Source organism: Polyodon spathula, chromosome 4 (assembly GCF_017654505.1).
Source record: "Polyodon spathula isolate WHYD16114869_AA chromosome 4, ASM1765450v1, whole genome shotgun sequence".
NCBI classification, from domain to species: Eukaryota; Metazoa; Chordata; class Actinopteri; order Acipenseriformes; family Polyodontidae; genus Polyodon; species Polyodon spathula.
In genome coordinates this window covers 53,387,441-53,399,670 of record NC_054537.1, presented here as the reverse complement: position 1 = coordinate 53,399,670, position 12,230 = coordinate 53,387,441, and the positions used below count along the sequence as shown (strand labels likewise).

The window sequence follows — 12,230 nt, the reverse complement described above, 5'->3', positions numbered from 1 at the left end:
TCTTAAAAGAATTAAAACACAGTTTACATTGGAAGAGTCTGATTACCAACATGCAATTGTAATATTAAGAGTTGTTAATGTAAAGACTAAAACCAGTCACAGAGTGGTGGGAAGTTAAACAGAGTCCAAGTGAAAAACTAAACTAAATCTAGAGAAGAATGATGACACAAAAAAGATCCCCCTGCAGTTCTTAAAATATTCTTAACTCTTTAAAATGTAATATTGGATTAACACCAGCAAAGTGTGAGGTCTGAAGGGACTCTACAGTGTTGACAAGCTAAATACTAAAATAAATAAATAAAACAAAAAATACAAAAGCAACACAATTTGCAGTGACATCTTGTCATGTTAATGATAGAGTAAGATAATGTTTTGAAAGCCTAGTTTATTGCCTGCATAAAAGTCTCTTACTGTGTTTTACAAAACAGACATTTCCTAAACTGTAATTTCCAAATTGTCCAGTTTTTATTTTTTTTATTTTCCTGTCTTATCATAGTAATTAATATTGTAAATCCCAGTCAGATGTGTGATTTAATATGCGAGTCCTTGCTATATATATTTCATATCTTTACAGGAGTATTTTTATAACCTATAGTCAAAATGCAGTCTTCCTGTCTGTTTCACATTGGTAACACCCTTTCTTTTGCTCACACGACAGACAACACTTCAAGTGCTACAGTCGTACTACATCCTCAAAGAGAATCAAACCAGACGTTTATTAGCTGTTGCTAATACCACTTTTCTAGGGTCCCGTTTCTTAAGAACTGGAGATTGAACAACAAAAATGAATGTTCAAAGAAACCAAGGATTTGATTGATTACCAGAGCTTTAAAGGGTTATTATATAATCTAAGTGGAGACTTGTTTAAAAAAATCAAAGCTTCAGCTTTCCAGATTGACTGCTTACCAGAGGAGACTGGAATTACCTGCAGACTAACTAAATATATTATACTTAGTTATTTTTATCTTTAAAAAAAAAAAAAAAAAAAAAAAAAAAAGGAATTTTTCGGAGTTTATCTTACATATATTAAAATAAGGATAAAATATGTGAAAAAAAAAAAATTTAATTGAAACATCAGAAAACATCTAAGTATACAGACTTTACAAGTGGAATACAATGCATAGCAGGTTTCTGATTAAGTTTAATGTGCCTGGAAAGTATGATGAAGTAGAATCTGTGCAAGTCGAAGACACATTTAGATGCGTCAAAAATCACAATGGACATTTCCATCAATGCGTTCCATAAGTTTACCAACTAAAGCATCACCACTTTGTTAAATATTTACGATTAAGATTGTCGGCGTTAGGCAGTGTTTCAGCCGAGGAACAGACAGTACTGTCGCACGAAGTCACCAATACATTCCTCTCTGCAATAAACCGTGGCTGTCCAGCAAAGCACAGCGCTCTGACAAACTCATTAACACAGTCATTCTGTGCTCTTTTTATTAAAGCGTGTGTAAAATCCACATAAATGCTTGTCTCAGTTTTCGTTTAATGTGTCGCTTATTTTTCACTATGTTCTTTTTGTCAGAGCGAACATGTACTTCAATGCAACAGTATTTGCAGAGCTATGCATCCTCTGCCTCACCTGACCCACTGACTGCTATTTTTGCTTTTTGTATACTTCAAAACATTTTTTTTTTTTTAATATTCAAACGGATTTATGTTTTCTCCCCATTCTTCATCCATTAAATATTATATGTTTGTGTAAGTATTTCAATTTATTTTTTGATCAAGCTAGTGGTTACACAATAATCAGACTTTGATTTGCTTTGAATGCAGGGAAGCACCCATTCAAATCTGGCGAGTTAAGCCGTTTGTCTTTTTATTGAATTTATCAGAAAATAGTATGCAAATATTTATCATATGCAATACACTGGGTCTCATACATTTTTTACTTCTGCAAATTTGCGGTGGACTTTTTGTCTTTCGTTGTGAATTGTTTTTTTCTTTTTAGAGAAATTGATTGTCTGTTTCCAGTTTAAGGGCAAAATGTTTACTTGTTTTTCAAAAGAACTTCCTTTTAAAATGCTAGACTTAATTTTATATATTACTATAAATTCTATATGTACTATATGTACAGTGGTAGCCAAAACCAGCTGTAAAAATGGTGGAATATGGTGCGACTGCGATAAAGCTGAAATCAATGCAAAAAATGCTGCAAGGCTAGCCCTTTAGGGTCCGAACTATTTTCGCCTGTTTTTTACTGTTAGATTTGTGGCTATAACTCTAACTATAAACGGTTACAGGTACATGTTATACATTAAATGAATGTGCACACACTAGGCTTTCTTAAAAATAAAAAAAGTGAAAATTGTGTGAAACTCACCCTGTTCAATACAGATTGAAAAAAACACAGAAGAGACGCTTTAGAAATTTTTTTTTTATTGTTTGTAAAAAAATATTTTAGCATGGCCAGCTCAAATCTGATAATGAAAACAATGAAATACAATGAAACTTCAACATGTAGGGTGACAACCTTTTGGTGACAATGCCCAGCACTACGGGCAGGCTGTGTCCACCAAGAGCATGCCTTTAAACAGTGGCGAGACACTGTCAATAGGTGATGGCAGTTCAACACGGGATGAAAAACCCTGCTGTGTTGAAACAGGAGCTGTTGCTGGGTGATCCCAGGAAGACTGGATTTCAAAAAGAAAATCCGGGTGCACTGGCGGGGGGGGGGGGGGGGGGGGGGGGGGGGGGGGGGGGGAGAGAGGAGGCTCATCACCCAAGATGGGCTGCCTTGTTTCACCTTCTGTAGGCCAGGGCATTTGAAAAATTACAGTGGCTCTCTTGATCAGCGGCAGTAGCTTCGCCAACAGGGAGAGCTTAACTGCAGGGGATGCATTGTCAGACACCACGTCCTCAGACAGGAATGGCAGCTCCTGTTCGCCCCCTGTCCTCAGGCAGAGATAGACAATATGTCCTTCTGTGGCCAATCTGCACTCGTAGTACCCTGGGGCACCAAGGGGACAGACGTGGCAGGTGGCGCTGAGTGTTCCTGCAGTAATTCTGCGAGAACAGTTTCTTGGTGGGAAATAGCTGCCTAGAGCTTTTCCAGTTACTCGGAGACTGCTGATCGCTTTGAAAAGCGACTCCACTTCCTCCTCCTCAGGGGAGAAGAAGCAGAGGAGGATGAGGAAGACCATGAGGACAGCCTTCTGCCTGGGCTATTTTTCCAGGCGAGTCATCTGCTCTTCCGTGGCACAGAGCTATGGAGTGTGGACACAGCTACCACAAGGTTGATGAGGAAAAGCTTTGAGCAAGAGTAAGGGACGTAGAGTAATCCATAGAGCTGCAGGACAGCCACTTCAAGCAGCACTTGGAGAAAGGTGCACAAAACTCAGAGCTGCGATTAGCTAGTGCCTCCTTGGCATGCTCTGGCCCCAGGCAGTTAGAGCATCTGCAGTGTTTGTCCCCAATAGGCAGATGGGCCTTGTATGTCTCACAGGGATAAAACCCAGGCATGTTGCAAGCTGTAAGCAATGCAGTGTACAGTATACAGTTGTACAGTTGCTGCCTCAATCTGCTTATAGATAGACAGGCGGGTCAAGACCGAGTGGGACTGATTTAGTACCGGACTGGTGATTTGAGCACCAGTTGGTAGCAGACTGGAACCGGATCGGTACCAAGTATTGGGTTGGTTCGGTGGCTTTTGCACCATGTAGAACCGGGTCAGTACTGTTTTGATGACTATCACCGGGTCAGTTCGGTGACTTTAGCACAAGGTCAGTAAAGTACAGTACTGGTTCGGTAATTTTAACACCGGGTTGGTACAGTATCAGGTCCACCAATTCACAGTCATTGCAGGTGGCAGCGTACAGGAATGCCCACTTGTACAAGCCATTGACAAAAGCACTCAGTCAGTACCACACAAGAGACAGAGGGAAGCCTGCTTGTTAGTAATGGTACTAACAGCCTTCACAATGGTGATGTGCTGTCACTGAAACAGCAGCAACATACTGTGCGAGAGATTGCAAGCAATCACAACCGAAGCAATTGAGTATCTTGGTCCTGCACAGTACTGCTGAGCCCAGCAGCTGCTCCTGCTGCATGTGTGCAATAGCACCATGTTGCACACATCCTGCATGTAGTCTGTAAAAAAAAAAACTAACAGAACACACGAGAAAAATATAACAGATAGAAGTAACTAGTACTTATCTGATCATGGCTCTCCATCATGTCAGTCTTGAAAGAAAAAATGGCACAGAGATCTGCGAGCACAATGCTTTTGTGCCCTCGGTGCCGGGCCACAACTGCATCACAGCAGCTTTGGTATTATTCATCTTATTCAGGTTTCAGGGTCTTTAGAATGTAAATACCCATACACAAATGGTTAAATTTCACAGATAGCCAAGTTAATAAACTAAGTTAATATTTAAAATGACTCACTTTGGCTAACTTCCAATTACATATAAGTAAATATATGTTAAACATTAGCAGGCATTACAAAATATTTGCAGTAAATAGTGTAAGTTACATATAATCTAAAAGCTAAATTCAAAATGTAAATAATTAAAACACAGTTTGTGTTATAGTATTACTGATTTATAATTGAGCTGCTGGAGCTTTGAGAGTGATGTTATGTGCTGCAGTGCTTGCAGGGGCAGTGGAGTTGTAGTACAAGCGTGTACTCCGTGCACTACTTTGGCTGCTTCAAAATTGTAAGAATATCAGTTCCTACTCCTTTTTGTATATCTGCGAGGCACAAGAATAAATGTTATCTGCATTGGTTTTCTTCAGCGACCGGCCGGCTAGAACAGCATTATGTAACTGTCTTTCAATACAATGTCATATCACTAGCAAACAGGTGTGATTAATCGACCAACAGAAAATGTAAAGATTAAAACCACTACTACAGAATAGAGAAACATGGACAATCTAGAAAATTATTCAAATTACGGATAGAAAATGATAAAGAGCAGAACTCAAAATTGACCCAACTGAGGGCTCAGGTGAACGATTTTTTTTTGTGCTTCTCAAATAAATTGAAATAGGTGTGTGTGTGTGGTGTCTAGAGAAAAATCGACCTTGCAGTTCACTTAAGATACACAAACAATATATAGTGGGAATACAATTTGCATTTAATTTCTTAATTTTAGTTTTGTTTTGTTTTTTAAACACTATAATGGATCTTTGAACAACCACTAAAGGGGCCAAGCACTGCAGCCATTCTGAACCTGATTAATTTTTATTTTATATTGCATTTTTTAATGAGCTACTGCCCATTTTCCATACACTGAATGACATCTGGGACATTTCAGAAATGTTCTAGCAAAAACAAGCAATACATTAGTCAACCCTATATCACCATCCTTGAACAAATAAGTAGTGTAATCTAGAATGTGCAGTAAATTTTATGTGACATAGCTCTCTCTTAAGAACAGGGGTCTTCATGTAAGAAAATGGTATGGTACGGCTCCAAAGCATCCCAGGCAACAAATGAACATTTTATATCACAATCCAATCAAAAAAATAGCTGTATGTGACTTACAAGGTTAGATTAGATTCCACAAAGCAGGCTTTTAATTGTTTTTACAGTCTGTACAACTCTATAAAATATAACCATCTACACATGGGAACGTACAAACACTTGCCAAATGAGGAACTGCTGTATTCACAGAACTACATTAAAATTTAGATTCATAATTGATACTAAATATAAACCAATGTTACTGTGATAAAGAGAAAGAGTTGATGCTGTAAATCTCCCTCCCAATCAGAAAGGGCGCCGTGTAAGAATAGTGGTACGCTGCCTCCTCGATGGACCACCTTGATGGTAGGTGGAAACCTGAAGGTAACCATACTAGGGGTAGCGCGTAGTTGCAAGTACCCGGAATGATTCCATTGCAAGCAGCTGCTGGACGGCCGTCTATTGGAGAAACCACGGCGATGGGTTGTTTGCAGTGTATGGGTACAAAAGGAAAGCAGCTATGTCGGTACGCTGCCTTGCGCTCAGAACGTAATGACCGGCAGGAGGAGTATTGCGTTTTCTTTTGTTTGTTTTTTTGTTGCAGAGGAGGAGTACGGAGCCAATGGCTGCAGCCACGGAGCCAGCGTGCATCACCAGAGCACTACCCTCACCACACGACACCAGCACCACCCTGCGGATTAAAAGCACACTTTCATGCACGGGACCGTTGGAGTGGGGATTATTCTGGAGTATTGTTTTGGTCTGCAAACCAGCCATGTTCCCCCCTGATACCATTGCTGGGGGAGGGGTGGTTCTTTTTGTTCATATTTAAAAAACACCGACGTATTGGGAGAAAGTACTGTTTGGACTGTCAATTTATTCACCACACCACTCTCACCTGTCACAGTTACATACAGTGGCTCTAAATAGTATTCACCCCCCTTGGACTTTTCCACATTTCACTGTGTAACAAAATGGAATCTAAATGGATTTAATTAGGAGTTTTTGCCACTGATCAACACAAAAAAGTCCATAATGTTAAAGTGAAAAATAAAATCTACAAATTGTTTTAAATTAATTACAAATATAAAACAGAAAATAATCTATTGCATAAGTATTCGCCTCCTTTGCTATGACACACCTAAATAAGCTCTGGTGCAACCAACTGTCTTTAGAAGTCACATAATTAGATGAATGGAGTCCACCTGTGTGCAATTAAGGTGTTTCACATGATTTTAGGCTAAATACACCTGTCTCCGGGAGGTCCCACAGTTGGTTAGTACATTTCCTAACAAATTACATCATGAAGACGAAGGAACATTCAAAGCAAATCCGGAATAAGGTTCTTCAAAAGCACCAATCAGAGGAAGAACATAAGAACATTTCCAAGGCATTGAATATCCCCACAGCACAGTAGTCCATTATTAAGAAATAGGCACAACCGTGAATCTGTCTAGAACAGTCCGTCCTCAAAAACCGAGTATCTGGGCGAGAAGGGCACTAGTTAGGGAGGCCACCAAGAGGCCTATAGCAACTCTAAAGGAGTTACAGTCTTTCACGGCTGAGTTGGGAGACACTGTGCATACGGCAACAATAGCCCCAGTGCTTCACAAAACTGGCCTTTATGGGAAAGTGACAAAAAGAAAGCCATTGTTGAAAAAAACTCGCATCAAATCTTGGCTAGAGTTTGCCAAAAGGCATGTGGGAGACTCTGAGACCAAGTGGAAGAAGATTCCATGGTCTGATGAGACCAAAAAAAAAATAGACCTTTTTGGCCTTAATGCTAAGCGCTATGTTTGGCGCAAGCCTAACTCAGCACATCATCCTGAGAACATCATCCCTACCGTGAAGCATGGTGGTGGCAGCATCATGCTAGGGGGATGCTTCTCTGCGTCAAGGCCTGGAAAGCTTGTGAAGATAGCGGGCAAAATGGATGCAGCAAAGTACAGAGAAATCCTGGAGGAAAACCTGCTGAAGTCTGCAAGAGACCTGGGACTTGGGAGAAGATTCATCTTCCAGCAGGATAATGACCCCAAACATACAGCCAAAGCCACACCGGAGTGGCTTAAAAACAAAAAGGTCAATGTCAATGCCAAAGCCTGGACCTCAATCCAATTGAGAATATGTGGAAAGAGTTGAAAATTGCTGTTCACCAAAGGTCCCCATCCAACTTGACAGAGCTTGAGAAGAATGGGCAAAAATTGCAGTGTCTCATGGCTGTAATTGTTGCCAAAGGTGCCTCTATCAAATATTGACTCAAGGGGATGAATACTTGTGCAATAAATCATTTTGTCTTGTATTTGTAATTAATTTAGAATAATTTGTGGATTTTATTTTTCACTTTGACATTATGGACTTTCTGTTGATCAGTGGCAAAAACTAATTAATTAAATAAATTGATTCCATGTTGTAACACAATAAAATGTGGAAAGTCCAAGGGGGGTGAATACTTTTGAGAAGAACGTACAAATCCTGCCCTTTTACCAAAGACTACATCTGCATTTCAATCAGTCTGTGGAATTGGAGGCTTTCCAGCCACCTCCTTTCCAGTCTGACAGAGAGTGACAGTTTGGGCCCTGGCATACTACATTGACAGGACAAAGTTGGAGGCAGTCCAAACAATTTTTTGACTGCTATGGGACAAAGCCCCATGGTCAAGCCCTGTGTAAGCAGCGACTGTCCAAGTGGATAGCAGATACGATCAGGACTGCCTATGAGCTGGTCAACTTGCCCCCTCCAGAAAAGCTCACTGCCCATTCCTTCAGGGGCATGACAACATTGTGGGCTTTATTCCAGAGTGCATCTGCCTTCTGAGACATTTGCAATGCAGCAGTGTGGGCTACTCCCCATACCTTCGCTAGGTTATACAGGCTGAACGCCATGGATCCTCAAAACCCTTGTTTTGGAACTACAGCATTAAGGGCGGCTTCTCAGTCGACCCTTACAACACAGGCATAGAGGTGAGTTTCTCCCCCAATTTCTTCATCCTAGCTACTTGTTACTGGGCAGCCTCTTGTTAGCATTTTAACATTCCAGTTGTTCTGCAATCTTGCCCTTGCGATGGCTTTGGTACACCCACCCACACAGTAACGGTTACATTTCGTACTTGAAAGGGAGTGTTAGGTTATTATCATAGCCCTGGTTCCCTGAAATATAAATTTTTATTTTGTTTTCATCCATGATTGTGATTGACTGGTATGTCAGTCTAATGTCAGTCTATGTAAGTTTGCACACACTCTTCTTTTCAGAACATAATGCTTTAGTTCACGCTGATATTATACCTGTAGTTAAGTTACGCAAAGAACTTGTGTAAAATATTTAAATTTCAACAAATTGTTATTCACATTTCTTTTTTTCATTTTCTGCTAAGATTTATTTTTTTGCCTCCACATAGTTTAACAAAAGCGTTAAAAAACTGAGTGGAAGCTGGTCCATACCACATTGGTATCTGTCAGTTGAAGCAGAAATGCATTAGTTAAGCTGGATTTAAAGCTCAGCCATATGTTGTACAAGTGAGTGTACCAATGTTCTTAATGGATCTTGTGTACATTCTGCTCCTTGAAAACCACTACAGTATTCTTCTAATAATACTTCTACTATTAATACAAAAACTCATTCTCTCTGCAAAGATTAAATGCTAAAATAATTTCTACAAGTTATCACATGTGTGCAGAGATGAAAGATTTTTAAAGCACCCAGAGGGGGCTGCTTTACACTCCTTTGTCTACTTTGTTCTGTAGCTTAAGTGACATGATTAGTTTACTGAGATCAGTAAGTACGAATCACCCAGCAATAATCTGTATGACTGCATTCAATCTCTGCCTTGTGTCGGAGTTTCCCCATTTAACATTTTTCTAAAAATAAAAAAAAATAGTCTGCGTGCCTCTGCAAGAAACTACTGACTTTATTACCGAGCTGCAAATACACCAGACGCAATTGGCTCTGCTTCTAACATTGTTAATGGCCATGATAAAACACCTTATCCACAACATACAAAAATGAGAATGATTATCTAACCAGACATGTATTCAAGAATGGAGTGAATGCAAATGGATGTCAGGCATCCATGACTAACTTAGAAATGGGCAGTATGGGTGCATTGTAAATAACCTCAAATACACTGGTATAATAGACATCTGTGCAGCTGTCGATTCCATCTCTCAAACAGAAGCAGTTATTCAATTGTGCTCTGGTTCTTTTATATGTAATGTTTGAGTTTGATGTAAAAGTAGATACAACTAATGTTTATATATAAACATTATTTATATATATATATATATACACACACACACACACATATATATATATATATATATATAATATATATATATATATATATATATATATATATATATATATATATATATATATATATGAAAAAATGTAAATAGATAATAAAATTACCCTCAAACAAGTATTGAGACATTACTGAGATACAGATATGTCCAAATATTTATTGGAGGGTAGTGTATATAAATCACACGTCTCCACTCTTTTCCTCCACTACACAATGATGAGCTGAGAAGATTTTTTTTCTTTTTTTTTAAATACATTTTTTTTGCAATAAATGTATCTTTTCTTTCTAATTTGAAATACCTAATTTGAATGGTGACGCAATGCTGCAACCCGGGTTTTATTTTAACCTCCTCCTACTACTTAGTATTATTATGACCAGGTAAAATAAAACCTGGATTATGAAGCAAAGTTTCCTCTGCCAAATATATATTCTTCTTAGGAAGCATGCTTGTTGAGCACACGGAGGTAATCAATTTAACCTGCATTTGACTTAAATCCTCTGCTCATATGTGTGGAATTGATGGGTCAAAAGTGTAATATCCCAGCTATAACATGTTCCCTGTTTCAAACCCTCTGCATTGGGAATGCTTTACTAACCACTGCAGCCCCAAACACCCTAAATACCAAAGTACTTGAGACAGCTTTGGCTATCGGCATTTTGGTCAGACGGGAAAGTTTTTTTCATCACCTCCACTCTGCACTATATCAGTCCATTAGTGCCTCTGCATTTTGTTTTCTCTCACTTCAAAACATGTAGATGAGGTTGCAAAGATTAAACGCTAAAATAAATTATGCGAGTTATTACACCTGTGCGGAGATGAAAGATTTTTAAAGCACCCAGAGGGGGCTGCTTTACACGCCTTTGTCTACTTTGTTCTGTAGCTTAAAAGTGACATGATTAGTTTACTGAGATCAGCAAGTACGAATCACCCAGCAGTAATCTGTATGACTGCATTCAATCTCTGCCTTGTGTCGGAGTTTCCCCATTTAACATTTCTCTAAAAATAAAAAAAAATAGTCTGCGTGCCTCTGCAAGAAACTACTCTGACTTTATTACCGAGCTGCAAATACACCAGACGCAATTGGCTCTGCTTCTAACATTGTTAATGGCCATGATAAAACACCTTATCCACAACAAAAATGAGAAAAAACGAAAACATGCAAATGAATGTTAGGCAACCGTGACTAACTTAGAAATGGGACATTAGGTTATATCAGGAAATAGAAATGCTATCCGTTACCGATTGGGATATACCTCTGCCTAGCCCAAATTATCAGAGTTATATGTAGGGTTGGGCGATATATCATATATACCGGTATCACTTTATTCACGACAAAAATATTGTGGAGTTGGATTATATATAGTGTTTTTTTTGTGTATTTTTGGCCAGTATACAAAAGACGCAAGCTGCTAAATGAAATAAACCAAGATAGAATGAAGGAGAATGAACCAAGATAGTGAGAAAGTAAAGAGGTGCTGACATTTGAGGAAGGCACAGCGCACAGACAGTATTTGGGCATGGAGTTTCATTCACCAGGCTCCACTGATGCAAGAGGGATGTTGTTGCAGAACGAAGGCTCCCACAGCAGAGCTCACACAACTCGTAAATGACGTCATCATTATATGCAACAGCCCGATCACATGATAAGGGTGATTAATTTATGTATTAAAACAAAAAGTTTATTTTATAACAATAACCTAACCCTAAACCTAAGGTTCGTGGGGTATTGGGGGACCAGCAACTAACCTAATTCATCACACAAAAGGCTTTAGTTTCATGGGTTACCAACCCTACACCTGGTGTGGAGAATTGCCACGTGGTAAATAATTTAAAAAAAAACAAAAAAACTGGCGCTGGTTTTTTCCAAAAAAATAATAAATAAATGCCACACCCCTGTAATTACTGTCACCTCAACTATGCCTTATTTGCATTTCTGACAAGTGACATTTAATAGAGAAAAGTGTAAGGTACTGCACGCAGGAAATAAAAATGTACATTATAAATATCATATGGGAGATATTGAAATTGGAGAAGGAATCTATGAAAAAGACCTAGGAGTTTTTGTTGACTCAGAAATGTCTTCATCTAGGCAATGTGGGGAAGCTATAAAAAAGGCTAACAAGATGCTCGGATACATTGTGAAAAGTGTTGAATTTAAATCAAGGGAAGTAATGTTAAAACTGTACAATGCACTAGTAAGACCTCATCTTGAATATTGTGTTCAGTTCTGGTCACCTCGCTATAAAAAAGATATTGCTGCTCTAGAAAGAGTGCAAAGAAGAGCGACCAGAATTATTCCGGGCTTAAAAGGCATGTCATATGCAGACAGGCTAAAAGAATTGAATCTGTTCAGTCTTGAACAAAGAAGACTACGTGGCGACCTAATTCAAGCATTCAAAATTCTAAAAGGTATTGACAGTGTCGACGCAAGGGACTTTTTCAGCCTGAAAAAAGAAACAAGGACCAGGGGTCACAAATGGAGTTTAGAAAAAGGGGCATTCAGAACAGAAAATAGGAGGC

General features: G+C 38.9%; 1 protein-coding gene across 1 annotated transcript in view; it reads right to left on the bottom strand.

Annotated features, from left to right (window-relative positions):
- The window catches only part of ulk4 (unc-51 like kinase 4), a 235,374-nt gene that overhangs the window by 111,645 nt on the left and 111,499 nt on the right, over window positions 1-12,230 (bottom strand). The window lies entirely within an intron of this gene.